Below are 27,089 nucleotides of genomic sequence, written 5' to 3'. Positions count from 1 at the left end.
AAATTAGGTGTATTGTTTAGAGCAGGCTAAACACTGTAACAAAGAATGCAGTCTAGTTTATATTTCCCAGTAGACAATGTTTTACCTGACACTAGTGTTCTATTACGTTTTCAGGGATCAAACATATTTTACTATTTTACCTCTCCTGAAGTCATCCATCTGCCTACTCTTGTTTTTTAATTAATTGTATTTTCTTTATTAACATAATATTTGTACTTATAAAACGTAACATGATGTTTTAATTCCTTGGTTGATGATCTACTCAGGATAATTAGCATATATTTCACTTTAAACTTGAATTATTTCTTTATGGTAAATACATTCAAAGGCCTCTATTATACCTTTTTAAAGACATACAATGCATTGTTGCTTATTATATTCAGCTGGGTGTGCCATGGAACACTATGATTTGCAGCTTCTATTTAACTTAATATTGTACCCTTTGAACAATCTCTTCCCATTACCCAACCCCACAAAAGTCCCTAGCCTTTTGTAAATATTATTCTACTCTAAACTATGAATCAGCTATTTTGGATTCTTCATGTAAGTAAAATAATACAGTGTATATCTTTCTGTGCCCCACTTAGTTTACTTAGGATCTCCAGGTCCATCCATGTTATTGCAAATGAGATTTTTTGCTTTTTATGTCTGGATTCCATATTGTATATGTGCTATATTTTTTATTCATTCAGATGTTGATGGACATTTAGATTTAGTCTATATCCTGGTTATTTTGAATAGTGCTGCACAAACATGGGAGTTCAGTTGTCTCCCAGACAGGTTGATTTTATTCCTTACTAATATGTCAGTCCAAATTCTGTACCTGGCAACAAGTAAACAACTTGAAAATACAGGCACAGAGGTTCCTTTCCATCCCATAGAATCTCCAAAAATCCCTTTTAATTTTTCAATTGAACAATGAAGGAAGAGACAGCAAATTGTGTATTTCATGGGGATTTAAAGTTTAAGACTATAAGAGACATGTACCATTTTCACCCTGATTGCTGTGGCTATTAAGTAGCCATATGAAGTCACCCGACCTTCAAAGTGTCTGACAATATCTCCAGACTAAGAGAAAAGTTAAACCTGATTGTCTGGGCATATAGCCTAATTTATACAACTTGATTTTTTTTTTATTTTAAATGCATTTTTATAAGACTTTTATGGCTTTAAATAGTATACCCTGTTTAATATAACACTTGAAACATAAAGTCTCCTAAAGGATCAGAACAACTCAATGTTAAGGATGCAATTTTTTTTCAATAATGGATAGGCTGTTCTGTTTAAATATTGTATTTATAAAAAGAAATACCATCTTTCCTATAAACTTATATGTAGAATTACAGAAAAATACACTAGATTTGTAATATACACTCTTCCTCTGTACTATATAGGAAAACTCAAGGATAAATAAAGTAAATCCTTTTGAAAGCTACTTGAATCAAAATGTTTAATTGTATCAAGTATATCATTTCCCTTTTTAAAATAATAGATAAGATTTATCTGTGCATAAAAATACAGGTTATATTGCATTAAACCACCACTGCCCCTTCATTTTGAAAGCAGATAAAACACAAATAATAAAATGATCTGGTTAAACCACGATTTTTGAAGTAGTGGGTATTGGACACTATTTAATGTCTACTTACTATCTTTTGGCTAAATTTAATATCCTATAGCTGATTTCCTATGTCTTGGATATATATCAAGAAAATGGAGATTATACTTTTATGCAAAAATTTTCCTGAAAGTTTTGATACACAAGACAAAGCTTTTAGTCAAATCACGGGAATATTGTTCCTTGAATAGCATAATTTCCAAAGGCCTAAAATTTTTAGGTATTTATCTCAACTCTCAACTCTCTTTGGGTGTATAACTATAGACTCACTAGAATGTCTAACTCAGAAGAATTATCTCAGCAATACTCACAGAATAATTTATGAAGTTGCCATTCCTTTTGGGCCTGGTGTAAAACCAGTAAAATGATCTTTCTAGTCCTTTTTCCTCTAGGCTGTTTCCTAAGGTGGCAGAATGGCTCTATTATTGTTTCACTACAGCTATTTTAAAAAAAATCTAGGCCCTCAGGATCTCATTCAAACTTTTGTTCCTAAGTACTTCAGATCGAATCAAATATCATGAAATATTTACAAATTGTACTCAAGCTATGAAAGAACGCTTTGGGAGGGGAATAGAGAAATAAAGACTGAAGATAAGAGAGCAGAGAAATGTAGCTGCCATTCTGAAAAGTTAGGAGGTGTTTCGTTTTTTTTTTTTTTCTTAAGTGTTTATAACCTAGATATTTACAATTGGTGGGTTTTATGTAACATCCTCCTCTTTTGCAGGACCTATTTACCAATAGCTCTGCTGCAGTTACTTGATGCCTGGAGTCATTTCTATTGTTTTTGTTGGAGACCAATTTAGGGAAAGAGATTCATAGCAGAAAGAGCAAGTCCTCTGGAACTGAAGTTGATATCCATTATGTTTGTAGCATCCTCTAGACATGCAGATATTACAGTAATCCTTAAGAGGAAGAAAAAGATAGTAGTTGTTGTTTTTTTTTTACCATCTTCATGAAATAAGATATGACAATTTCATTGTCAGATTATAATACAGTCCACACTTAACTTTTTGCATCAAAAAATTGAAACATATACCTAGACATGATTGAACAATTTATATAAATTTTTAAAGTTATGGAGAATTAGAGGTCATGCCTATATGCTTTACATATTCTTAATATATTCAGAATATATGCTGAAAAAGAGCCATGCATAGATATTTATGGACTGATCCTAGTATCACTTCAGCTAGTAATTTTATGCCAACATCTCTGAATGTTCATTATTTTATAGATGATCCAGCTAATTTCCATTTATATCTAAAACTAAGATTCTGTGAAATTGTTTTCAGTTCATTCTAGACCAGAATTACCCAACAGAAGTGAAGTTTGAGCAACAAATCCATGTCACACAATTTTAAGACTGTTTAGTAGCTACATTAAAGAAAGTAAAAAGGAACAGGTGGAAGTAATTTTAATAACAGACTTTCTTTAATCCAAAAGATCCTAAATATTATAATTTCAGCATAAAATAAATAAAATAAACATTTTAAGAAGTTTTATATTCCTTTTTTAAGAGTAAGGCTTTACAACTCTGTTTATTTTACACTGAAAGCACAACCCTGTTCAGGATAGCCACTTTTCAAGTGCATAGTAACCACATGTGGATATTTGTTGCCATATTAGACAATACCACTACATAACAGTTAGACATCTATAGTTTAAAAATAATCAAAATTAGTTTAGTTATTTCAAAGCCATGTGGATAAATTATGAATATCATATCTGATGGTTTCATTTACATAGATTTCAATGTTCTCACCATTTCATTAATAATATTTTAATGTATTTCAAGGAAGCATATTATATTTTATAATCCACCATTCTTTTTTCCTTTAATATTCTAATATTTTAATGTATTTCAAGGAAGCATATTATATTTTATAATCCACCAGTCCTTTTTCCTTTAATATCCTAGACTTTAAAGACATGTGTCACTCTCTCCAAATCATCTTAATTCTTCTTTTAGGAATTCCAACACTTTTAACCTGAAGACTTTGATGGATTAAACATTTTAAATAGGTAGCCTTTCTCACAACATATGCATGCTGCTAAAATTATAACAGAAATCATTTTTTAATGGAACTACTATTAAAAACTATCTCCCTCAAAGAAAACTTTAAGTAGTTTTTTTCTCATTCCAACTGATATTTAACAAGAGGTAGAAGAAAAGGAGAGATAGCAGGAAGGGAGGTGAAAATACCACTGATATCACCAGCAATACAACAATATCAATGAAAAAAAGAAGAAAAAGAAGGAAGAGGTGGTGGGTGGAAGGAGAATGAAAATCAGGAGGAAGACAAAGAAAACTACCAAATTTATCCTTAAAAAATGAGCTTGAAATTCTCTCTCTGACAGGAAGTTGCTCCCGAAGATACTACTGCCCTTTTAATTCAACTAACATGTATTAAATAACAAACATCTTTTAAAAACATATGATTCTTGCTTAGATCAGTTACACACAGAAAGGTTAAGTAGCATGGAGCTAAAAAATACTTTGAGATCTGTACACAGTAAGAGGTTCCTTAGCTGTCCCTGACAAATATCATCTACTTAAATACTTCTAATCAATAGGAATAACCTGCCTCTAAAGCAGTACAGTTTATCTGTACACAACTGCATTCACTCAAAAGTTCCCAAGTGAGGCGACAGTAAATCACTCATGTGTTCACTATGTATTAGTCTGGACTTATCGGCAACATAAATCTAGTCCTAAGAAGATCCATTAAATATTTCAAAATATTTTCTTCATTATCAGCATATTTTTCATTACTTCTTCTCATAGAATATAACTCTAACCTTCTCATTATCCTGATCTTTGTAACTTATATGTGAATTTGGTGAGTTCTATTTTAAATGGTTTGTTTCTAACTTAACATTCTATTAAAATGTCCTAAGAATGTGCTGACCATTTTGTTAGGCACGTCATAAATTTCATTCACTCGTTCATTAGATATTCATTGAGAACCTACCACATACTGGACAAGTGCTTTGGTTACAAAATAAAACTGTCTATTTTTCAAGTTGCTTAAGGTCCATTGGAATGGACAGTAACTACTACTGTTAGATGTCTAGTCTTGTGGATATAGAGGAGGTGGGTGCTACCAATTCTGGAATAATATAAATCACAGATGGACTGAACCACTAAAATTATCATGTTTTATTCACCTATAGTACTACCAAGTTAGATTTCTACCTAATTATAACTTATAAAGTGTACTTATGGAAACTACATGAGAAAGTTTGTATTTATTTTAGCTAAAACATGTTTTCATTTATTTCCAAGATAGTTTGGATGTGATCTTTGTCAGATATTTTTTTAACTTTTTTTTTAATCACTGAAGAAGTCATTATGTATTTTACTCAAGTTACTGATACAATTCTTGGAAAGTAATGGCAGATAGCACTCTACTAGTACTTAGTCTTTAGGCAAAACAAACCATGAACTAATCTCTATTAAACCTGGCTACTCACACTGTGAACCCACATCCTTGGTCTCTCATCGAGGCTACACTTTTTCATCTTAATTATAAGAATAGAATAAAATGCTGTGTTGACATATTTCTTGAAATGATATAATACTTATGTCATTCCTCTGTTGCATCAACCATTCATATTTAAAGTGCTAGGATTTGGTTTGATATGATGATCTTTAGAGAATCTATGCTGCATTCTTCTGAATGACAAGCAGAAATAATGTTGGTGCTCTGTGAAGCCCTACAAGTTAACTCAGAAGTAATCGCCTTTTTGTTGTCTTCTCTAGGTAAATATAACTAAATGTATGAAGAATTCAGACTTTAAATTTAATATAATATATAATAGACATTACATAACATAATATATATATATATATATGTGATTTTTATATCACAAGTTACTATAATATAATGTGAATTAACACAATATAATGCCATTGTTCACAGCCTTCAAATAGTGACTTACAGATTTGGGACAATAGCTATATCTAAAAGAGTCAAAAATACATTTTTTAGGTCTAAAGTAGGGAATTAAGAAGTGCTTTACTATAAAAAATGTTATACAATATTTAATGAACAATGAATACACTGAGTATAATCAACTTAAATAGAGAGATTATTTTTTTATTCTCTCTGAGGAAATCTTCAAATGTAGCATTTAAAGTTTGTGTTCTTTCTATAATTATTAAATGCACTATTTACTGAATATTTCTGCATGCCCAGTATGCTGTATCTAATTTTTTTCTTATTTAATTATTATAATAAAACTATAGAAAAGCACTTGATTATCATTTTGTAGATGAGGATTTGGAACTCAAGGGATGAAATTATAATTTTCCTCTATAAAACAGAATGGAATCAGGCATAGTAATGCACTCCTGTGTTAGGGTCTGTAACAAGTCAAGATGGCGCCTGGCATTTTGCCAGAGGGAGTGGTTTGTGAAGTAATGCCAGCCAGCCATTAAGTGTGGAGATTCCTTATTGGTTGACTGCTGTATCTACTTTATGTTAATTAAGATAAGCTGTGTTTAATATATATATATATATATATATATATATATATATATATATATATATATCCCTCCTGTCCTACAATAAACGGCTCCCACTCCTGCTGTATCAATGTACACAAGTTGTTCGTCGCCCCCCCCCCCCCCCCCCCGTTATTTTGATGCAGCCGGACTGCGGCACTCCTGTAGTCCTAATGGGTGGGGAGGCTGAGGCAGGAGGATCAAGAGTTCAAAGCCAGACTCAGCAAAAGCAAGGTGCTAAGCAACTCAGTGAGACCCTATCTCTAAATAAAATACAAAATAGGACTTGGGAAGTGGCTTAGTGGTTGAGTGCCACTGAGTTCAATCCCTGATACTTGCCCCCCCCAAAAAAAAAATAGAATGAGGATTTGATCCTTGTTCTTAATTTCCAAGCCTGTGTGCTCAACCACCATAATATTTTTCTTTTTAAAAATACCAGTTGGGGAGAGAAGAAAAAAAAAATTCACTACAATGATTCTGTAAATTATTTGATTTCTACTATGACATGGAACTTCGTTATTAAAAAAAAAGAAAGAAAAAAGGTGTTCGATACTTTTTTTCACTAGGTACTTAAGAGTTTGATTCTGCGGTCAACAGGCATTTCACAGATAGAAGTTATAGTCACTTAATCACTAAATCCATATAGGACAATTGTTTTTATCACTTTCCTCAGCCAATGACTGCTGTTCTTTTGCTCATTTATTTCTATTTTTCTAACCCTTCTCACAGGCACTTGCCCATCACTAATTCCCATTAGAAGCACTAGTGGCATTGCAGTTTTTCAAGACTTTTCAAGTCTCCTGGATTCTGTGCATGACATATGGTTTCAGTAGGGAACTACTGATTGCATGGTGAAGCCTGTTATTTCTTCCACTTTTCACTGCTCTGCTCACAGCTTGCTGGCAGCTGAGCTGCGAATAGGATTTTAAGGTTCAGCATGAGATCCAGGAGCCCTGAAACAACAACAATAATAAAAGTGGTCTCTGGTTTTGTGCTGGAGGCAAGTTCTGCTTTCTGTATTCAGAACTTTTTGAAGGGGAGCACTGGAAGTCAAAAAGACAGGAAATGAAAATGCTACCCAGACCCCTGCTTTCCACAAGGAAAAACTCTTGCTCCTTTGAAATTGGATTTTTTTTTCTCAGTACTGATGTAAGCAAACTACAATACAGCTTTATTTCCTTTTCTGTGATGTGAAATGCCACAATCCGAGCCAAAGTTTTAAGAAATGCCATGACACACATAAAAACAGTCAATTATGTTGCTGAAATAATCCAGGCACATTTTTCTCTCCAAAAAACACTCTGCTATATTTTACATGAAAAATTACTACAAATACACGTGTCAAAAGTCCTCCCCAGTGTGAACCCTAGGTCTTATGACATCGGTGGATTAACACTTGTAAACTTCAGTTCTAATTGGAATAAAGTCAAATGTCTGACTTGGAAAAAAAGTATTTCAAATAAATCGGTCTGCTTGTAGCAACAAAGGCAGAATTCTTTATTGTTACATGAACATGAGAAGGTTTATTTAGGTCTCTGTTTATGTTGGCTCCATGAAGTGATCGTATTCATTAAGATACAGCACTGACACTTAGAAACAATTCAAAACAACCCAAAGTAGGAAATTCTTGATGATTGGGCCTTCAGCTGGTATAGATACAGTTTCTTATTTCTAAATATGTGTCATATAATTGAGGAGACTAGGGACAAGCAATGAGCAACTTTATTAGCCTGAAGGAGTAAGAATCTAAGAGGCAGCATGATTAAAGAGTGAAAAGGCTGCGAGTCATGGGCCATGAAGCCACAACATGCCTTTGCTACTTACAAATTTTTCGATATGATTTCAAATTTTTCTGAAATCATAGTTTCTTCATTGCAAAAGCACGGCTTAAAATTCTTCATCTCTTCTGGGAGATAACTCGCCTTGGTCTCTGATATTTCTGCACAACCTTTGAGCAAAGGCACTGTCCTCTTTCCTGCCAGATTACCTTTTCAAGAACGTTTGTAAGCAAACAGCTTTAAAAGTAAAAGATAGTGCCTTTCTCTAGGGCAGAGAGATTTGTTTGCTCTCCAGGATAGTAAAGATAATGTCTCCCTTGTAGGCAGAAGTTGGATAGGTTTTCTAGCAGCTTCCTTAGAAAATTTGTTGCTTCCTAAACTTGGGGTTCTCAGTAACACTCATGTTTCAGGTCAGTATCCCATGAAACTGTGGAAGGCTAACTCACCATATACAGCAATATGTCAGACTTTTCAGAGTTTTTGACATGCCTAGATTTTTATGTGTAAATTAAAAATAAAATTGTATGTAATGATTAATTTAATGCAGTGTCTTACAAAATAGAAAGTATAGTCAACCTTTGTATTTACAGGTTCCACATTAGCAGATTCATCATATACTGGGCTGAAAATATTTAGGAAAAAAAAATGTGACAGTATTGAATATGAACAGATTTTTGCTCTTGTTATTATTGTTTAAGTAATATAGTATGACAACTATTTGCAGAGCAATCCATTGCATTATATATTATATGAAATCTAGAGAGGTTTTAAAGCATATGAAAGGAGATAAACACATTACCTGCAAAAACTATGTGATTTTTTATAAGTAACTTGAACATCCCTGGATTTTTATATCTAAGAGGATGACCTGGAATTAATCTCCACAGACACTGAGGGATGATTGTTTTCCATTAATGCTGCTCATGATTATTACTATCTATCAATCTGAAGATAATGAACAGTAATATATATTTTGAAGATCTCCTTATTATGGAAAGTAAATGAAATAACTTACATGAACAATTAATCACATTACAAATGCTATAAAATAGATTAAGTTCCATGTTTAAATCAAGAAATGTTTATTAAACATCTTCAATATTAGGAGAAACAATGTAAGTAATTCAGAACAGTATTGTGAATTTCCTTGTCCCTAAAGATTCTGAATTATAGGTTGAGAGTCAAGACTCAGATCTATAAAATGTGAAGTAGCAATATAAATATATTTTATTCAACCAACATAAAATTAGGAATAGAATTGGTGTCATAGAACAAATTTAAGCAAATTAGTATTTGCCAAATAACTAATAAACAACATATTGGAATTTGGACCAAAAGAAGTCTGAATATGTGCCATTCCCAAAATGCCTCTTCCTGGTATATATTTCTTAACTGTAGGCATTTTACTTATTAAAATAATTACTGACTTATCTTTGGATATAGAAAAAGCTATGACATTTTATCCAGTCTTATAAGTCCTAGAACAATGCCTAAAATTACCATGTTCTTGGTGATAATTTATGAATCCAACCCAGCCTCTCTCAGGAATTTTTTTTCTGATATGCACAAAGAGAGAGTCCATAGATAAAAGTGTGATACAAAACAGAAAATATACATAAAGGGAGAAATAAATATATATATTGTGGGTCAAAAGAGATGAATATCAGTTGAATTAATTTGATAAAAGGATTTCAAAAATCAGTACAAAAAACAGATGGGATAAGGTTGGACATTGTATTATGGACACCCACTTGCAGGTGACAAACTAATGAGATTTCTGCTTTGTTATCTAAGATATATGCTTTGTTATCTTCCAGCTCTGCAGTTGCTGTTTTGTACTGAAGATCTGAGCTATCGATGTGCTCTAGTTCTGAATCTGCTGGAATTCCTTCCTGTCTTCCTTACTTCTCCATGCACTTTTATAAAGGCCTGATGAGTTGAAATATTATGAATGACCTGTTTTTAACAATCTAGAAATATCCAATTTAAGAGTGCTGGGAATTGCAAAATCCTCAGAAAGACCTACTAAGCAGGACATTGACATAATATTTGAATATGCAAAGACACACAAAGAGGACAATGAGAAGGCCCACCTGCCTGGAGTAGTGATTCAGAGTAAGGAGAGCAAAAAGAGGTATCTCCATACCAAAGTTGGAAGATCTCAGATCAGGTTTGGATTCTGAGTATTATTCATTATGTAACAAAGAGAAAGACATATGTTCTGTTTGTTTCTTATACAGAAAGAGAGAGAGAGAGAGATTATCAAAAACTGTTCATCAGTAAGAATGCTGAGTAAAAGCAAAAATGGGAACAAGATTCTCTAAATGCTGAAAGCAGAGTAGCCCAGATCAACAGGGAATTCACAGCACTAGCGCTTTTGCCTTAGAACTTCTTTTGACTTGCTCCCCACTCTCCCCACTTCTAAGTGTATCCTTAAATTCCTCCTCCACATACTTTCATATATATGGTCCTTAACCCTCCTACCCTTAAATGTAAGAATGAAGACATTTTCAATTTCATTTTCCTAGTGTTTATTTATGGAATGCTGACACTTTTGTATTTTTTTTCAACCCATTTAGATTAAGTTGCTTTCTTTTTATTCTTTTTTTTTTTTTTTTTTTTTTTGAGTCCTTCCATAAGAACTTCTGCTGTAATATTCCCCTTCTCTCCCAGGCTTCCCAAAGTACATCTAATTTCCAGGGAAAAATTACAGGCTTCCTTCATTACTTTGCTTTAAAGATAATTTCCCCATATGTCTCTCCTGCTAATCTATAAACTATTTTAGATTTAAATTGTTTTTTAATCAGCCATATGTTACCAAAATCTGACATAGAGCCTGCCATATTATGGGTACAAATAATTTTGGAATATGTAGATTGAATTTTTTTACCTCAAGTTTAGCATAAAATTTAAGATATTCACATGTGGTAGTCTATCAGATGCTATGTTATTTGCCAAGATCAATAATCATTGTCATTTTTGTTTCTCTTATATTAAATGAAATTACACTGGCTAGTATTGTTTCTTCTTGATTTATATATTCCCACATGTCATTGTCTCACAGCAGCTGGAGCAGTATAAGAGATTTATGTGTATTCCAAAGTCATAAATATTAATCTGATTTTTAATTATTTTTCCCAATAGCATGTAAGCTTCACTTTAGTTTCTACTTAGGATCAATATTGATTTAAGTTATTTTACCAGTCCCACCTTTAAAAAATTATGACACAGCAAGTCATAAAATCATGGCCTACAGATCATTAATATTAATCACAAGCATTAAATTTGATTTTCTCTTGGGAATTTGGGAAGATATAGGAATAGACAGGAAAAACATACCCTTTTTGGAATTAGACTTGGCTCACTATCTAGTGATCAACATGTTACACATGTTAATTCAATGATCTGTTATTATCCAATTTCCATGGGTGCTCAATCTTACTGTTCATTGTTAAGTATAGGTGGGTGCCTCATGTAAATTTTTTAAAGAGTTGGAGTAGTTTAAGTACAAAAATCAGGATCCATTACAAGCATTTTGTATGAAGAACCAGCCTCACTGTGCAACTAGGTATGTAGAAGATGTAGAAGAATTAAACCTACCATCAGGTTAGTAAGTTAGGATACAGGTAGCAAACATGTAACTTTTATGCTACCATCCTACTGTCCTGTATCTATGGTCCACAGACTTTTCTTTCCTGAGTTCTGCACAAGCAATAGCTCTCACCGTAACTAGAACACCAACCTGTTTATGCACTTGCACTAGAGTATTACATGTAGAAAACCTCACTCAAAAAGATTAAATATCTTCTACTTTAACTCAAAGCTCTAAGACATTGATTGTATCACTGGATGTAAAATGTTTCTGGTTTGCTCATTTAGTGAAGTATCACATAAATCCCTCATTATATTTCCTTGATTTCAAAACATACATGTATGTTTTTAACATATATGAAATTGAGGTGTGTGTATATAAGATAGTAGTGTTTTTATATGTACGTTCAATTCTTTGATTTGTGAAATTTGAATGACAACTTGAAAACTGTTTTGTTGTTGTTGTTCCAGGGATTGAACTCAGGGACACTCAATCATTGAGCCACATCCCCAGCCCATTTTTGTATTTTATTTAGAAACGTGATCTCACTGAGTTGCTTATTGTCTTGCTGTTACTGAGGCTGGCTCCTAAGCCTTCTGCTCAGCCTCCAGAGCTGCTGGAATTATAGGCATGTGCCACTGTGCCCAGCTTGAAAACTTATTATTAAAGTGATAATTAATTATATAATAGAAAAACAATATCAAATTTCAGAATTTCACATCTTTAAGAGGTAGAAAATTTGCTATGATTTTTTTTTTCAGAAGTATATTTTGGAAAATATAGTGCCTACCCTAGGGTATTTAGGCTGCTATAACAGAATATCTGAGACTGGATAATTTATAAAGAAAAGAGATTTATTTCTTATAATCCTGAAAGCTGGGAATTCCCAGGTTGAAGGACTTGCATCTGGTGAAGGCTTTCTTGCTGCATCACTCATAGAGGAAAGTAGAGTGGTTAGAAAATGTAAAAGAACAAGAGATTGAGTAACAATTTCAAGTCCTTTCATACTCGGTATTAATCTACTCATGATGTTGGAGGCTTCAAGACCTAAACTTCCCTTTCAGCCCCATCTCTCAGCACTGCTAAATTGAGGGCCAAGTTTAATGCACTCAAACAATGGCATCATAAAATATTAATTTGAAAATAAGTTTTATTATAATGAACCATTTTTATTTCATTAAGACCATTAGGATTTATAATTTTGTTTGCCTCTAACAGGTATTAAAATTTATCATAGAAGTTGATGTGACATAGCTCTATTAATATAAATCAAAAGCAAACATATGTAGACCATAGTCTAACTTAAAGTCATACAAATAATCTAAGAATGGAACATTCAGCTTTTCATTACTGTGCCCAAAATACGTTATCAGAACAACTTAGAACAGGAAAAGTTTATGTTAGCCTCATGATTTCAGAAATTGAGTTCATGGTCAGCCAACTTTATCATTCTGAACCTGAAGTGAGGTAAAACACATGCAGTATAGGTTATATAAAACAACCTCATTTTATACATTCTTCTCTCCTCACTAGCAGGACAGATATGTATGGTTAGTGAACATATTGACCCTTTGTCCTTTTATCAATACACATGCAGAAATTTATATGTATACTTATCACTTTTCTGAATAAATATGTATGTTCTTGAGAGTGTTCTAAATAAAGAACTTAAGCTAAATGTCTTATTCAAATAATAATTTTGATAGAAAAGTTCAGATTACTTTTTATCTCAGAGAAACTTGCAATCAACTTGGTCTCTTATGGAAAGAGAGAAAACCATGTAGCTACATTATATCCTCTGGTTACTAAGAATTAACTTAGATGACAGATTTCAAAGTATATAGGAAAACATGCAGGCTAGGTTAGATATTCTGTGAAATCTTATAGCAAAACACCTACAAATTCTAAGTTTAGTGTGCAAAAATACTATTGCCAATATATATTTGCACTCAAAAACAGAAAATAAGCTCCCCAAGAACCAAAAATAAAATCACAACATCAGAGCAATAAGTAGATTCTCAACTCTCAGTGATAAGGGGTGATTGGACATACCTGACATTTAGAGCTTTGGGTTTCATGACTGCACAGGGTCAGGAGAAATGTCCTTATTGCTCACATTTTGGAAAGTTATGATGGTGACTTCTGAGTAGATGCAGGACCCTTGAAAAAAATATACTATTTGAAAAAGAGAATATTGGATAAAACATCATTCATTTACCTAAATGTGTCTCCCCATCATCATTTATTGGAAACTTAATCCTAAACATAGCAGAGTTGGGTTTGGGGCTGATGAATCATAGATTGGCCACCGGGGGGAAGTGAATGGATCCATGCTGTTATCAAGGGAGTAGTTGGTTACTGTAGGTCCACTACAAAGAGGGAAGTTTGGCCTCTTTTACTTGCTTTTTCCTTGACTTGTCTTGTCTTCAGCTAGGATATGATGCAGCAAGGAAGTCCTCATCAGTTGCCAGCACCTTGATTTTATATTTCTTAGCTTTCAAAACAATGGAGACAAAAAAAAAAGTTTTCTAGTCTCTGATATTCTGTTACTGTAGTATTGACTAAGATGAACACTCATGGGCAATGGGGAATTTTTTTCTTTCATCTGAGAAAATCACCTCTAAAGTATTGATACCTCAGGTTTGCTCTCACATAGATGCTAACTTATAATATACTCTACCTCAGGTATTTTGCTATAGTGGTGGAAAGCTGACAAATATACCCACTATATAGTATTCCTTATAGAAGAGAAAGCCTGATTGCAATCCTGCTTGCAGGTTCAAAGAAATAGGAAGTTGGTGCTTAGTTTTTCTTAACTAAAATATATCAACTAGATTAGTTCTCTGATTCTTTGGAAATATCATATGAAAAATACTACAGATAAGTAAAATATATAGTGGGCTTAATGGAGCATGAAATAATGCTGATCCTGGCTTCATAGCTTAATCATCCTTCTGATCTTCCCAGTAGATTGAACACACACTTCGGGAGGAGTTCTCATCCCATTCTTAAGGTCTCAAGGAACAAAATTTTATTGTACCTCTGTTTCCTGGAGGAAGTCCTACCACAAAATAAGTGCCATAAAAATAATGATTGAATGTAAGAAAGGACAAATTAGCAGGTTCAAGTCTTTCCAAATCTAAATTCTATGATTTAGAATTTAGATTTGGAAAGACTTAGGTACTGTTCATATTCTGTTTTCAGTACCTAAGTGTAAGGGATTACAGAAATGGTGGAAAGAAGGGAAACGTGTTCTGGAGAAACCAACTTCATTCTGTGAGGTATGCATTTGTCTTTCTGGGTTAATCCTAGATCCCTTTCAGTTTTGTATTCAGAACCTTGAAATTAATCTTTATTGAACTGGAGAAACTTCAGGTGCATTAACAATGTAGTCATGAGATTTTCCAACAGAAGCCTGCATTCTATTTTTAAGTAAGGAAAAGAGTTGCCTATGAAAATCCCCTTTGTCTGTCACAGCAGTGTTTCTCAGTGGATATTAACTTCCTACCAAGATTAGTTGAGACTCTTTTAATCACAGATAAGAGAAATTCAGCTGAAAAGAGCTTAAATCAAAATACAAATTTATTTATGGATATCAGTTCTTACACATCAAGAATGGCTGCCCCTGGTTAGCATGGTTTCCAGTAGAATCAGAATTCTCTTTCCTTCTACATCTCTGCTCCATTCTCTCCCTATCTTGGTGTTATTAAACCACTACCAAGGGGAGAACCTGACCTTGCTTCAGTGAAATGTTTACTTCTAGCCAATGTGACTAAAAGACTGGGGTAACTAGTAAGAAAAAGGGATCTCCCCTTCTGCAACCACATTGAAAGAGCGGGTAGATTTGCCTTGAAACTGGGAATGAGGAAACACTTGGACAGGCAAAGATAATACATTCCTATGCCATTCTATGCTCTAATGTGTTAACTTACTATTTTCTAGGTTTGTTAAAAAAGAAAGCATCTGAGCCCAAATAAAAAGTTCATAACCATCTCACATTATTTCTTTACATTAAAAACAAGTAAAACAAAATATTTTGCAGAATGCATTAGGAAGACATCTTATAAAACTCAGATATGTCATGTTTCCAGAATTTCACTAAATGCAGTGACCTGCTTCAGCATTCAGTGCCAAGGAAACACCTTTATATTTTTATCTAGCTCCTGGAAATCTATCTATCTAGCACTGATATCATAAGCCTCAACCTTCAATACTAGCCTTTATTTCCTGAAAATCTTGCTACAAATTTTCATGGAGTTGTGAGAAAAGGAGATGGAGTTGCATTACCTCTGTCCAGACTATTGCTACAGCAATTGGGCTCATATCAAGTATCCCTGAGCATAAGTAAGAAGAAGAACCCAGACAATGTTTTAACATAATAAATTCATAAAGTATGGGTGGGCCAGAACAATAATGAGGACAATATGCAGAATTCTTTTAACATCTTGAGTCTAGGAAGTAAACAGAATCTGATTTGTCTAAAAGAATATCTTTTCTCTCTAATAACGCAGTACATTCACTATATGTTTGTTTACTCACTCAATATGTTTCATGTGAGTACAGTCCATCAACATTTAGAGAACACTGCTTTTCAGAATTACTGTGTCAAGTAATGCTTGCATTACAGCAGCATGTCCTTAGTGACCTGGGGATATTTATTTAGTTAAAATATAAATTTACTACAGCAAGGAATAGGTCCAAAATTATTCAATGAAACAGAAAATATCTTCACTAAATACTTTGATCAATACATACCTTTGGCTGGTTCCTCATTATAATGTTGTCAATATTCAGAAGGAAAAGATCAACAGAAAACAAACTGCAGGGCTTGCAGCTTCAGAAGGACAGTCCCCATGTGAAGACACTGCTTTGCTCATAGTAGATTGGTATGTTTCCCTCTAGTGGTTAAACGGCATTTAACTCCATCAACCAAGCCACCTTTTGAAAAACAAAGCAGGAATTGAGAACAAGGCAGCATTTAGTGAGACAAAAATTAACACAGGTCTTAAATTAAGTGATTTGCAAGTAGGATCATTCTGGTTATTATGGAGAAGCTAATTCGTGGTTTAAATACCTGATCAATTTCTACAGGATGAACAAGGACAGAGAATATTTTAAACTCTGGCTGATGAGAGATGCTGTTGATGAGTAAGGAAATGAAAATCAGAAAGGGGAAACAATTAAAATACTTAGTAAAACCAATTCATTTTAATGTGGCACAAGATTAGTAATGAAGCTAGATTAGCAATTTTTAATTCCATGCTGTATTAATTATTTAAAAATCCCTTATTAACATAATTTCATTTTTGAAAAACCCAAATTCATGTCTGTCTTCATTCCAATAAGGGCTACCTACATTTCTCTCGTGACCCTGCAGCCGCAGGGTGGTCAGCGTTCAACTTCACAAGGAGAAAAGGCAGTGACACTCTGCCCACAGTAATCATTTGCTGACATACACCATTGGGCCTAAAATATTCCTCTAAACAAATCAAGACAGTTTATTTATAACACAGGCTGCATTTAACTCTTCAAAATTCAGGATGATTAAAGAAACGACCCTATTTTCCTACTTTGAAAAACTATGACCATGTTAGGATATCGACAATCAAGTGAACAGCAAAATGCCACACCAGCTCCAAATATGCACACTAGGGTTCCTGGAGCAATCAAACTTGCTGAAATTAAGGGTCAAAAGATCAGCACTGTAACTTTAGGCAACCCAGGGGAAGACAACAATCTTCCACCTTTGTTGTATTCTGTGAACTGGCCATGATCACAGAATGTGAAAAACAGCTATCAGATCACAGGATCATTTCTGTGCCAGAAAGCACCTGCAGTCATTATGTACAAAAGAAGCTCACAATGCCAGGCTTTCAGAAGCACATAAAGCTAGCTGTCCTTCTGATTTCTCGTAGGGAAATATGTGCACACTATGAAGCAAAGAAAATGTCCACGATAGAGACACACATATACAAATCCTTACCAACTCCACTATTCAGACTTTGGTTTACACTATGAATTATTGAAGGGGCAGAACGAGGAGAGCTAAAAACAGAAACTTGAAATTATCAGCTCATCACCCACAAAACGGCTATAGATCCTCATGGAGGAAGTCTGAACAAAGAGAAACAATTATTCCACAAGTTCTCTTTGTGTTTAACAGGTTATAAACTATGCGTCCAATAAATTTGTCTTATCTTTCTAAGGAAAATAAACAGATGAAAATAGAACTGCATGCAATTATCAATCATTTATTTCATCCATTTACCCATTGTCCACAATGAGCTATAGGGAAAAATATTTTTTAAATGAATAAATTCACCAGAATATGAAAAAAAAACAGATAAATTTGAAAGCATATTTTAATTTATATTTTGTTGTATTTAGTAGTAACTACAAAAGCTACAGGGAGATTAAGGAAAGGTTTCGTGAATTTTAGAGAGCTTGGGGAAGGTTATCATTTAAGAAAACAAGAATGCAAAAATTCAAAATATACATCTTGTCACATATTGAGATCAACTAAAGTAAAGTAGACAGGAAATACATTAATTACTAAGTCATATCAGAACAAAGCAAATGTATATATAAGACTTTAACTGAAGCTCAGGTAAAATACAATGTACAAAAGGCTTCATTCAATAGAACACTTTTATAATCTGAAGTTAATTTGATTTTTTCTTAGTTTCCACAGAATATGTGTGAGAATTTATAAAGTCTGAATTGTTTTTATCTCTTTAGCACACATGAGGTTTCTCAAACAGAATGAATTTTGAGTCTTACATCCTGATATCTATTAAATAAAGTATTCCAGTGATCTGAAATATCATTTTGCCTTTCTTGTTGACATGACATTAAAAATGAAGCCTGAGTTCTTACACATGGCGTGCCTAATTTAGTTATTGCAATTGCATAGAAGTTGAGAGGTATATATAAACAGAAGCTATCGCTGTATGTTACAATCATCCTGGGAGAAATCCTACACTATGTTTGAAAAATCGAGCTTTTAATCTAGAATGTTTCTCTTTTGATTGTAATATTGAGCCAAACTAGTTTGGAGCTTAAGTTTCTTGACATAGACCTGTTAAAATGAAAAAAAAAAAAGGTAATCTTGGTAAAATGCTGTCTCACTGGAATACAGAAGATGGGTGATGAGAAAGAAGGTATTTGTGGTAAAGGAAGCATACAGATGAAAGAAATGAAAGACCATCAAATGAGAAATAGAAAGTGGAGAGCAGACCCAAAGCACTTCTAGAATACCTTTCATGAAAAGAAAGACTAATTGTGACGAATACATATTAGAACTGGATCATGTGTTTTTCTCCCACAGTATATTAATTTCATTTTTTTTTGAAGGATGCAGGAGGAACTTTCTCTCTCCTCACTCCTATAATTTATTCTTTACTAAGTGCTGCTTTATGAACAAATGAAGGCACACAAAGAAGCTAGGGCATCAGTATTTCCCAGGATATACACAGGATGCTTAATAGAGGTAATGAATGCCCTGGCCAGCAGCCAGGATGACAAGCTCCAGCCACAGAGCTGTGAGTGAGTCAAGTTTAAGACAACCAGACAGAGAAACGCAGAGGCCAACATATACTTTTTGCTAAAGAGAAATTTTTATGCTGCCATGATCAATTAGTTTATTTTTCTCATAGCTGGTAACTATTTCCTGGGAAATTCCCTGAGTAGTGACATTGAAATGCTGTCTCTCATAGAATGAAAAAGTGTGATAATAGTTTTTAAGTGCCTGGGCATGAAGCCGAAAAGTGAAGGTAGAAGAGCCACATTGACTAATTACAACAAGATGCTGCTTCTTGCCCCTGCCATTTATATATTGAGATTGGAAGGACTCTAAAGTGTCAAAAAGATTTTTCTGCATGTCAAATGTATCTCTAAGCTCTTTCTCATCACTGATGGGACTGATTCATTCTTAACAACTGACAGTAATCTAGCACGATGAATCTGAAAGAAAGCATATACTGACTTCTAATGGAATTTAGCTTCAAAAATACTATACTGTTTCACAGGATAGCTACTTTAAAAGATTACCCAACTTCCCATCAACATGTTTATTTTTTTTTCTTACATATATTTCATCCCTCTTCCTTTAAATCTTCTTTCTTTCTCTTCTCCCTGTCTCAGTCTTACACAGTAGCATGGGTTCAGAAGCAAAGTTTCATGGAGAACAAGTAAATGGTCTGTACTGAGCATCAGTGAGGATAGACTGGCATGTTTATGCTTTTTCTACACTTTCATTATCGAAACTGAAGAATTCAATGTATTTTAAAAATCCTTTTAGGGGCCTGGGGTAGTGGCTCTGAAGGAGAGCACTCGCCTAGCACATGTAAGGCCCTGGGTTTGATCCTCAGCACCACATAAGAGTAAATAAATAAAACAAAGGTATTGTATCCATGTACAACTAAAAAAATTTTTAATTTTCTCCTTCATAAAGTTTATAAAAAAAAATAGATCACTTACATTTTTATAGCATTTGCTCAGATGTCTACATCATGTACTCCTATTAATTATATCATTCATCTTACTTGGAAATGCACACCTCAACTACTCTATAGTGTAAGGAAACCCACTGTACATAATATAATTCCTATAAATTCCTTATATCCTAGGTTTTGAAAGCAATATGGGTTTTATCTATAAACCCAAATATAACGCTACAATATTTTACTATAAGTCTGAGAGATCAGCACTGGGAGATGAACAGACATGAGTCAATATAGATGAAGCAGAGACCAATCTTTAGAATAAATATTCAAAAACAAGATGGCTGTTTCCAATTAGAGGAGTTATATTCTATGTTTCACCTGCCACCACCCAGTTTTCTTTCTGAACCACTAAAGAAGGATGTAAATTCCTAATGATTTCCAACTCACAGGATTCTCATGGCTTGGTTATAAGCATGTTAGACAGGCTAGCATGAGAGTTGAGCAGGTTTTTCCAGGCTGGGAAGAGGCCACAGGCAGATGATATTTGAAAGACAGAATCAGCATCATCTCAGTTTGCGGAAATTCCATCAAGAAAAGCTGAATGGTGAATTTCAACCTATTCCAACATTCTACATAGGCATTAACAATCCTGAAAGATCAAGAATACTGGGTCCTAAAATTAGTAGCCACCATTCAGGAAGAGGAACAAAGCAGTAAGTCCCCTAAGATAAGTGAATAAGTGCTGATGACTCTAGTCCCTGTGGAGTTCTCAAAATCTATTTGCAGTCTACACATATCATATTGAATTGTACATGTTATGTATTTTCTGTGAATTAAACTTCTTAGCATAACTTTCCAGCAAAACTGTACATCCAATAAATTCACATATTTCAAAGAGGGCTGCAAAGTAGTAAGAGTTAAATATGCCACCCAGCAATATTCCAGGAAACTAATTACCTGAGGGAATTTATGAAAGATTACATAGATTACTGTGCCTCAACAATAAAGTAATGAGACTGGTTTCCACAGGGCATATATAAAATTCACATCTATCTACTGCGTATTGATTTATGCACACATTCTAGAAGATCTATGCAAATCCTTCCTAGTTCAATTCTTTCCTCTCTGCAAATCCTTCCCTACCAATGTAACTGAACATCATATTTCTCTACTCTGAACTTATTTTGCATGCCACTCATTTAGAACCCAGTATTTATGTCATCATCATAGGGATCTTGTTATATTTGTATTTATTATTCATTCAAAACTGCCTTTATCATTAATATGTAAACTGTACTAGTTTATTTTTTTATAATAAATCAACTTAAAATTCAATAGCTTAAAGTAACATTTATTATCTGAAATGTTTTTTGAGGTTCAGGAATCCAAGAATGGGTTAGCGGGGTGTTTCTGTCCCATGTGAAATGATCTGTTCATCAGGGCTTTAGTTCCTACAATCCAGACATGGTGTTCCTCAAGTAGTCATATGTTGGAAACTTGGTCCCATTTGTAGCAGTGATAAGAGGCTATAGAATTCTTAAGAGATAGAGACTAGTGGATTATTATTTGGTTCCTGAGGGGCTTCTGTCAAAGGGACTCTGTTCTCATGGGACCCTGAGTTAGTTCTCGTGAAAGCCAGGTATGATAAAGAACAAACCTGGCTCCTTCTTGGTTTCTGGCTTCCTGTCTCTCCAGGTGAAATCTCCCTACCACACGTGACCATTCAGTGAGGCCATACACAATTAAACCTTCACCCAAGGCCGAATCTATGGAGCTGATTTATCTTGGATTTTTAACCCTAACATAGAACTAAATAAAGTTCTTTAGAGAGTCTCCAGCCTCTGGTATTTCGATGTAGCAATAAAAAATGGGTAAATGCGGTATGCTGCGAAAAAAAAAAAAATCCATTTCTCTATCTATAGGGAAGGAGGCTGGTGTGGAGAACAGTAACTGCTATGGCGTCAGGTGCTTTGGTGAAACCTCAGATGCTGGGTCTTCTGGCCAAGCATCTACAGGTTTATATTGTTGAAGCATTCACGGTTGCCCTGGGGGTTGTAAGTTTGGTGTGGCTGAACCAAGAAAAAAAGCATATGCAGGTATCTACAGAAATTAGGATTCCATGGAAGATTTTGAGGAGATGAGGAGGGCTGGAATCTTTCAGATACAGAGTGATTTTGGAATATAAAGAATTTCTTTGGATTGAGGTCCTTAGAAGTTTGTACTCCTGAACTATAAAACATGAATATGTGGGCTAAGAAAAAGTTTTCCTTGGTAAATGCACAATTAACAAATACTATATAAAGACAGAAAGAAAGAAAGAAAGAAAGAAAGAAAGAAAGAAAGAAAGAAAGAAAGAAAGAAAGAAATGGGTAAATGCACTAGTCATCTAACCTTTTTACTTGATTTGGAAGTGAATCTCATGTTACTTTTGACAGGTCTTAGTTCTTCACTGTTTTTTCCTGGAATCCTCAGTTCTTCACCATGTGGACCTCTGCATAGTGTTGTTTAGAACAATACCACCAGCTTCACTTTGGCCTCTTCTCTGCCAAAGGAGTGTGACAAAGAGAGAGAGAAAAAGTAAAATTAGGAATCATCTATCCAACCTCAAACTTTACCTTCATCTTTCTTAATGAAGAATCCCGCTGTTATTCAGATTTTTACCACTCTTCCCTATGCAATTCAAAGCTTAAAGTATTTTGTTCTTATTAAGTCTTTTTTGAGTAATTAGTTCAATCCATCATTGTTCCATTTTGCATGAAAATGTAATGAATATAGTGACAATGTCAGATTTAAGGAAAAAAATGGAATTAAAAGAAATATGTTGTTACATTCTCCTTCAATAGTGCGTTGAATGGCAACACCCCAAAAGATATGTCCTAATCTCTGAACCCTGTAGATATGCCCTAATTTGGAAAACATGTCTTTGCAGATATAATAACTATGTTAAATATATGGAGATGAAGTCATCTTCAATTAACTGGTGGTCCCAAAATCTGTTGGCAAGCATTTTTATAAGAGACTCAGAGAATCACACAGAGAGTTAAAGAAGAAGCCTGTGCAAAGATGGAAGCAGAGAGAGAGAGAGGTAATGAAGTCACAGAAGCCAAGAAACTCCAGGAGTGAACAGAAGCTCAAAGAGGCAAGAAAGTATTCTCCATTAGAACCTTCAGAACATGATACTGCCAAAAGCAGAACCAGAACCTGCCAATTTCAGACTCCTGGACTCCAGAATAACAAGAAGACATATTTCTACTTTTTTTAAAGCCTGTGAATTTGTTGTAATTTGTTACAGCAGCCCTGGGAAACTAATATACTCTCCAACGCAAATAGTATCCCAATTCTAATTTATGCGTTCCCCTTGAGCAGGCTAATTGTGTGAGTCAGCTTTAAGCTGCTGTGACCAAAATACCTGACAACAACCACTTAGAGGAGGAAAAGTTTAATTTAGTTTAGTCCATGGTCAGCTGACATCATTGCTTTGAAGGTAGACATCATGGTGGAAAGGCGTAGTAGAGGAACACTGCTCACCTATGGCAGCCTGAAAGCTGAAGGAGATGAAAGGGATCACAGGAAAGATGTACCCTTCCAAGGCATGCCCCTCATGACCCACTCCTCCATCACATGCCACCTGCCTACAGTTACCACCTGGTACATTCAAACTAGGACTAGGTTACAACTTTCACAGTGCAGTTATTTTGCCTCTGCATATTCCTGCATTAACACAGGGGCTGTGGGGGTGGGAATCTCATATGCAAACCATAACACTAAGCCTTTCCCAAAACCAATGCATATAAATGCCAACATTCTGCACTAATCTTCCCAATGGCAACACCTATACTAACGCTTCCCAATGATGACTGTTCTACTCAGTGTTCTCTTCTTGAATTAGCCTGTTCAGCAAACTAATTTACACAATTGGTTATTGGATATAAACACATTAATTTTTTACGATGCTAACCTTTGTAGAAAACATACTTATTAGAAGGACCTATTTTATGGCTTCATTTTTCATTATATTAACAATAAGACTATTAGAACAGATCAGTGTTTAACAAAACTCAGTTCTTATCACTCCCATTCTAAGCACAGGTTTAGTCCCTGGAATTGAATGTGCAATAAACTTCTAAAGATAATCAAAGTAAACATTTTAGTAATAAAAATATTGCCTGTGAATGTTATGAAAATGTTAGAAAATTTGAAAATACGGGAGATACTCATTGAAAGCTTATAGAAAAGTGTTTCCCAGAGTGTGGTTCAAAGAACATTTGTTCTTGAAGTGCTCTCTGATAAAAATGTTGGTCAAATAAGCTACTAATTTGGAAGTAAACATGTATACTCATTTTAAGATGTTATGTTGTTTTAAAATAAAGGGAAACACAGAGAGAAGACGATGAAGGGAAAAAGAAAGGAAGATGGAAAGGAAGATTTAGAGAAAAAAGAAGCTCAGTGATCACCCTTTACTATGTACTACTAGTCATGAGTTTATTTGGGCATTTATGTAAAGGTAAAAGATCTATGGAATAATACAGACAAATCTTTATTAATCAAATAATCTTGAGCAAATCAATTACCAGTTTGGGTTTCTTTGTATACAAAATGGGGAATTAGAAGATAAGGATGTACCTGAGAGGTAGAATACTTTCCTAAAATGCCCAAGGCCCTATTCAATCCGTAAAACACCAAAAGGAAAAAAAAATTCTTTCTGGACTATGGATGTAGCTTAGTGGCAGAGTAAGTATGTGGTTTGCATGCTTGAGACCCTGGATTCTTTCCCCAGCACCAAAAGTAATTTTTTTGTGAATTTATTTGATAGAATTTGATAATATGAATATGACATCTCCAATAAATCTCATGAATAGTAACATAAAATAGGCAAATAATACCAATTAGATTATCTTGAGCTCATATGCTATAATTCAGTGAAACACCTATTCTTTTGCAAGCATTGTATCCTGTAGCCATAGCTTTCAATAAACTGGTATTATAGTTTGTTATTTTTACATTTATTATCATGATCAGTACATGAAATAACTATATCTCCACTGACAATATCTCCACTGACACTCATCATATTCGTAGAAATGCAATTGTCCAGGACATTAAAGTTTTGAAATAAAATCATAATAGATCCAAGCAGAGATGGAAAAGAGATAGGTATTACTTTAGCAAGCAAAAGCTGTAAGAAACCTGATGGACTTTATTAACATATATAACAAAGGCATCAGCTCAACAAGTAGGACAATGGAGAGCCCTGGAAGCTTGGGAAAGGAGAAATAAAGCTTGGCATTGATGTTCAAGAAGAAAAGCTATAGCCAAGATTATTAAGCATTTGGATTCTTGAGCAAAGTCAACCAGATTGTTTCAATGATTGTGAAATCACAAACACTGAACTTTCTTGGTCCTTTTCACACACAATCCTGAGTTATAAAACTTTGTATAAAGCTACCAACCTATCTTATCCTGATGCCATTAAATACTGATTTTATTTAACTCTTTGTTTTGGTTTGAATTACTATTACTACAAAACTGCTGTCCACCAGGAACATGGGAATGTAACACGTGAACATAGGGCCTTTGCAGATTTGATCAAGTTAAGACAATATCTTTCTGGATTAGAGTAGGACATATCTCAAATATGAATGATGTTCTTAAAATAAAAGGAAACTTTAGACACAAAAATTGGGAATACATGTAATGATGCATTTAGAAACCAGGGAACATCAAGGAATGCCAAACTCCAGAAGAGGCAAGAAAGGATCTTCCACAGCTTCAGAGAGAGCATTGCACTGTGTACAATATTTCAAAATGGTTTAGATTATATAACAATGGGAGAATAAATACTTGTTGCTTTAAATCTCTCAAATTTTGATCATGTGTTACACTCCCATTTGTATGATATTGTATTCACTAAGGAATTTCCTGCATAAGATTCAGAGGTGAGATAGGAATAAGAAAGACAGTGGAATGAATCTGACATAGTTTTTCTATGTACCCCACAGTGAATCTCAATATCATGTACATCCATAAGACTGGGATCTTAATTAGAATAAGATCTATTCCATGCTTGTTTAAATGCATCAAAATAGATTCTACTATCATGTATAACAAAAAAGGAACAAATAAAAATAATAAATTAATTTAATTAGTTATCATGCAATTTTCCAAAGTTCAGAATGAAAGAAACCCATGTTTATGTAGTTAAGACTCTTAATTGCAAGTGAAAATTTAATTTTGATTGATGGCAAAGCCATTTGTTGGTATAATTCACAATATAAAAAATGGTGTATGGACAAGATCATCTGGTTTGTGTTTTCCAAATAATTTATTTATATCCAATAGTTTTTTCCCCTTGTCTGTCCTGTGTTAGAGAACATGCAAGAGATAACATTTTCATGAAGCTAGAACTTAAATGAGAGTGTGCCTTATTAAAGCAGATAAATATGTGACATATAGCACGTAGCACAGAAGTTCTGGTATCTTGGGTTTATATCTATCTCATTATAATTTGAATAGAAATCTTTCCTATTATGCTATCAAGAAAACATCAAAAGTTTCCTTTTTAAACCATGATTAATAGAAATTCAACCATTTGTCATGTATCTAGCAGAAGGAGGTGATAAAGTTGTGCAAACCTTTGAAAAGGCAAGACATGCCAAACTTTGGTAATCTAATTTCCTAATTAAATTTATTGTACACAAATGTACATATTAACATATATATAAAATTAAAAATCTTACACAGAGAAAAGATTTACATCCCAAGTATATAATAACAGTGCTTTTCAAAAATAACCTAGAAATGGAGACAACCAAAGTGCCCATCAACTGGTCAATGGCTGAAAAAAAAAAGTGGGGTATATAACACAATGGAATGCCACTCAAACAGAAAAGGCATGAGATCCTGTCATTTACAAATATGGGTGGAACTGGAAATCATTAAATTGAAAGAAATAAGCCAGACATAGAAAGACAAGTACTGCATGAACTCACAGAATTTGAGAGGTGAATGGAAGTACCCGAAGATGAGGATAGTGGGGGTGCAAAAGGAAGGATGGGAAAATGTATATCAATAGTTATTATGTCACAGTTAGATAGGAGCAAGAAGTTCTGGTGTGACACTGCAAAATAGAATGACTTTAGATAAAAATAAT

General features: G+C 34.0%; 1 long non-coding RNA gene and 1 pseudogene across 1 annotated transcript in view; one reads left to right on the top strand and one right to left on the bottom strand.

Moving 5' to 3' along the window:
* The window catches only part of LOC131423714 (uncharacterized), a 74,918-nt gene extending 61,266 nt beyond the window's left edge, over positions 1-13,652 (bottom strand). Inside the window, exon 1 of the long non-coding RNA XR_009225628.1 lies at positions 13,548-13,652. This is a non-coding gene — a long non-coding RNA (uncharacterized LOC131423714). The remainder of the gene's footprint in view (positions 1-13,547) is intronic.
* An 8,242-nt stretch (positions 13,653-21,894) lies between these two features.
* Positions 21,895-22,124, top strand: LOC124083257 (cytochrome c oxidase subunit 6C-2-like; annotated as a pseudogene).
* The last annotated feature ends 4,965 nt before the right edge of the window (positions 22,125-27,089 follow it).

Source organism: Marmota monax, unplaced genomic scaffold (genome assembly GCF_021218885.2).
Source record: "Marmota monax isolate L192 unplaced genomic scaffold, Marmota_monax_Labrador192_F-V1.1 WCK01_AAM20220418_F8-fsc00013, whole genome shotgun sequence".
Lineage (NCBI taxonomy): Eukaryota > Metazoa > Chordata > Mammalia > Rodentia > Sciuridae > Marmota > Marmota monax.
The sequence above is the reverse complement of the archived record's forward strand: the minus strand, read 5'-3'. Positions and strand labels throughout refer to the sequence as shown.